Consider the following 4848-nt stretch of genomic DNA (forward strand, 5'->3'; position numbering starts at 1 on the left):
TGCAGAAGCTCCGGCATGGCTGCGCCCAGATGTTGAACTCGCTGACCTCCATTTATTCTAATCCATGCAACGGATTTCCATGCCTCAGCCCATCTGTATCGCTGTCACATGTTAAAACGTCGCATTGACATACATAAATCTGACCAGGTGTCGTTCCCCTCCCCTCCGAAAAATCCACAGCATTCGACCTTCCTTGATAAAAATGACTCGTCTGACCTTCCCCATGTCCTTTTCCTGTCTTCCTGGCGCTCCTAAAGCGAAAGATAAAGGAATCAACCCAAAACTTAAGGGTTGAACTTAATGAGCTGTGTAGGAATAGAGCCACTGTCCTCCTGGGAGTTTCTTCCCTACAGTGAGTTGTGTTGAGAAGAGCACATTATGAAATCCTGTTGACATTGTGTTGATTTATAAGGGCATTCTCTCCATTGTTTCCCCTGTGTCCTGCAGCTCAGCACGACGTGAATGGTAACAGGACAGTGCCACCGTTCCCAGAGGGATTGCAGATGGTCTTATTCGGTAAGTGATCCGAGCCGAGAGAGATGTGTGTGTGTGTGTGTGTGTGTGTGTGTGTGTCATCGGTGTGGGGGTAGATCCAGCTAAGGCGACTGGCGGTGGAAGGTAATTAGTCCCCCCTCATGCACCCCTTCTTCCCCTCGAAGAAGTGCAAAACCAAAACTGCAAAAGGATGAGGAAAATAAAAGGGAGGGGTGTAATATTAATTGTGAACTGCTGATTAGGATCTCTTTAATAAATGCATTTGTTCAGCTTCCTTTTTTCTTTATTTAGGCCTCAAACTGTGTAATTCATCATGGCAGTTTTATCAGAGGCTCTTGTATACCAATAAAATAATATTCAAAGTATGTATGCGGCTTTGCAAATCACAACCACCCTGCTGAGAGCAATGAAAGGTAACTCTTACCTTTGACTCTGAAAAGCGCTCACCCTCATTTACTGAACATTGACGTCCCCCGTGCGAAAGCGTCATCTTATAGTCTTGGCGTTCGGGAGTCCCAGTGGGCAGCTGTAATTGAGCTCCAGATTCTACATTCTCCATTATGCGCCTTATGCTCACTTTTCCACAGCAGCTTGTAAATCAGAAAAATCTGGTCAAGCCGACAGTCATGTACGTATTTTTTTTTAACAATTGAATTACTTTCCACCCATGGGACGTTGTGGTAGATAACGATATACTAGTTACCCTCTAATTTATTTTTACTGTTATAGAGGGGAAAGTATTATTTGGTAATAAATGCTTACAGCGGGTGTTAGTTTTATAGTGGTTGATATGTTTTTATTGGCCCTGAGTAAATGCGTGATGGAGGAGTCTTTAGTTTTATGGGATTGTAAATTCATAGCTAAAATACGGAGCTTCGGATTTTAGGGGTTGATTTAATACTAGTGGGAAGGCGACTCATCCCAGCAGAACACACAAAAACACACAGCAAAGAAAATTTGGAGAGGATAAACATTTAAACACTAGGATTCAAAAGTTTGGGGTTGGTTGGATTTTTAATGGTTTCTTTTATGCTCACAGAGGCTGCATTTACTTGATTAAAAATACAGTAAAATGGTAATATTGTGAAATATTGTGTCCTGTGGTGTGGTCCAGTCTTCATTGTAAAATGATCTTTCAGAAATCATTCTAATATGCTGATTTGGTGTTTGAATTAAACACATTCTTGATGGATTAAATGTAATAATTTCAATAAAAAAAGTCATTTTACTAACCCAAATGTAATTTTAAGGGGATAGTTCTCTCCAAAATGACAATTCAGTGATTATTTATTCACCCTCATGTCATTTCGATTCTACAGTCAAAACAATTTATTCAGACACCTTTAACATTTCTTACATTATCACAGTTTATTCAATATAGTTTAGAAAGTGGTAATAAAATATGACAAGAACTCAGTTAAACTGTGTCAGAACAAATTAATCTTGACAATGTCAGATAACTTTGATAGAAAGGTAATGTTATGTAATGCATTACAATCCACCAAAAATTCAACTGTTAGTATGACAATATTTACACAACAATCAATACTTTGTTGACCAATTACCAAGCAATGCTTAATTTTGTTTAGTCTGTGGTGTAAAAAGGTTGCATTAGCAATTAAAGAAAAAACACTTAATTGTCTAAATAATTTTTGGTCTTACATTTTTTATCAGTTTTACTGGTAGTCCACTGTATGAAGATTTTTTGGGTATAATATGTCACAGTTTACTTTATTTTGCTATACTCACTTATATAAAGGAACTATAGTGTCCTGCACCCACTAGTAAAAAAAAAATCTAACATTATATCTGGTGTCTGAATAAGTTTTGGTTTGACTACATGCTGTTATTTTTTCCATGTTTAGAACATTTCTGTTTTTTCTCTGATGCTCCAAAGCAATTACAAATATCAAAAAGCAGTCTAACTGCCTAAACTATGACTCATGCACTAAATTCCAAGGCTTCTTAAAGCCATACAATAGCTGTTTTTGAGGAATGGGAAGTCATATGGTCCACTTCTGTGTTCCTTTCATGGTGGTGCTTTTGTCCTTTGGAGCTTGACAGCCCCATGGTCACACTGTACTACTGTGCTATGACAAAACTGCAAAACAATTCTTGGAAAACAATAAAAAACAGCATATATGTTACCCTGGACCACAAAACCAGTCTGAAGTAGCACGGGTATATTTGTAGCAATAGCCAAAAATACATTGTATGGGTAAAAATTATCGATTTATTGATGAAGTAAAGATCATGTTCCATGAAGATATTTTGTAAATTTCCTACTGGAAATATATCAAAACTTAATCTTTGATTTAGTAATATGCACCACTTTGACAACTTTAAAGGTGATTTTCTTTTTTGCACCCTCAGATTTCAGATTTTCAAAGTTGTTTCTCAGCCGAATATTGTCCTATCCTACCAAACCATACATCAGTGGAAATCTTATATATTCAGCTTTAAGTTAAGATAGGTAGTGACCGAAAATTTATTTTCCTTTAACATATCTCATCTGATTAACAGCAACTGAACAAGATGCTGTTTTGTTCAAACAGTACAAAACGGTAGGGCATAGTGCTAGCAACTGAATGAAACGTATATGTACTTTGCATTCAAAGTATACATTTACAATGCAAAAGTGTCCATCAAATGTGTACATGTACTGTAAATGTTCTCAGAATCAAGGCTGTCCTTGTTATTTCTGTTAATACTAGAAATATGTTTTTTGCTCTCAATTATGGTCTGTGGCTGTATATAAGGAACATTTCTTTATTCTTTCCTCTTTTTAACACAGGTATGGGCTGTTTCTGGGGAGCAGAGAGGAAGTTCTGGAAGCAAAAGGGGGTCTATTCGACTCAAGTAGGCTACGCTGGTGGTTACACCTCAAACCCCACCTATGAAGAAGTGTGCACAGGTATGTGTTGCGGTGAAACTATGAGTGAGTACCATTTCCAACATTTCACTCACTTATTGTCTTCTCTTGTTCTTAATCTGTGGAGCTCTGGCCATATACAGTGAAGAACATGTACACAATTTGCAACATACCCGTGGGAACTTTTTCGCAAGACACAAATACGTGCTGCCATGTACGTTTCGTGCAGTGTTGTTTTTGACAACCATCTTAGATTTAGTCTTAGTCTTAGTCTTTTGGACTAAAATGCTTCTTAGTTTTAGTCAAATTTTAGTCACTTCTATATGTGATAGTTTTAGTCCAATTTTAGTCGACGAAAAGCCAAAAAGGTTTTAGTCTAGTTTTAGTCGACGAAAAGTCAAAAAGGTTTTAGTCTAGTTTTAGTCAAAAAAGGGAAAAAAGTAGTCTTTTAACAAATTAATGTAGGTCAGTAAATATTTTGCTGTCGGGTAGTGTCACTTATAAGTTCTGAAAATAGCAGATCTATAGTTCAACACAATGTGAGCTTCCGGATCGACTATTTTCACCAATAATTACAATAATGAAGGAATGTTTTAGAACATAAAAGACAAACAAGGATGGAATGCTAAAACGGCTTGCCATACTAGTACAGCAAAGAGTATTTAATGCTAAAACGGCTTGCCATAGCGTCAGATACTTTTTAAGTTTTAATTGGCATGCACAATAAGCGGAAATGTCATGCATTTTAAACGTCTGACGGACCACCCACTAACATTTTCGTCTATTCTCGTCTCGTCAACGAAAACTCACACACGTCTCGTCATGTTTTAGTCATCAACGAGCCATTTTTATCTCGTCATCGTCTCGTTATCGTCATGAAAAAAAGTGGCGTCAACGAAATGATTTCGTCATCGTCATCGTTGACGAAAACAACACTGGTTTCGTGACATATTCGATGTAAAATGTCCACTGAGTGGAACTAAAAGAGTTTTTTTTTCCTGTGACAGATGAACATGCATATGGCAAGTTTTATGTGATGTTGGTTTTGTATGCGTCACTGCAGTTCTGACTTGAAATGTCCATTGAGTGGTGCTACAACTCTAATGCTTGACGTTTTAAAATAACGTACCATCTGCTCTACACCTAAACCTACCCGATAGTATGAATAAAAGCAAATGTTAAAACACAATCGCAAGTATGCTGTTTTAGCTTGTTTTTCGATCTCTCATCGTACGTCTCTTTCATTGTGAGTCATGTGTACAAAAACAATTACAAGTACTCGCTGTTTTACCGCCTCTAGTGTTCATTTCTGTTGAAAACTGCAGTGATATGTACTTATTGGTATGTATTTCGCATCTTGCGAAAAAGTTCCCACAGGTACGCTTTCGCCATGAGATCAGGTAGACAAATTGAGCACAATAAATTATGCACATTTTAACAACTGTACTGGTGTCGACCAAGTTAAAAGGTAAAATATAAAT

The 4848-nt window shown here is 37.2% G+C and overlaps 1 long non-coding RNA gene across 1 annotated transcript; it reads left to right on the plus strand.

Annotated features, from left to right (window-relative positions):
• Window positions 1-411: 411 nt before the first annotated feature.
• On the plus strand, window positions 412-3412 carry LOC141317238 (uncharacterized). The gene is made up of 2 exons (XR_012351754.1): window positions 412-516; window positions 3290-3412. It is a non-coding gene; the product is annotated as an uncharacterized lncRNA (long non-coding RNA).
• Window positions 3413-4848: the final 1436 nt, after the last annotated feature.

This window comes from Garra rufa, unplaced genomic scaffold, assembly GCF_049309525.1.
Source record: "Garra rufa unplaced genomic scaffold, GarRuf1.0 hap1_unplaced_537, whole genome shotgun sequence".
In the NCBI taxonomy this organism is placed as follows: domain Eukaryota; kingdom Metazoa; phylum Chordata; class Actinopteri; order Cypriniformes; family Cyprinidae; genus Garra; species Garra rufa.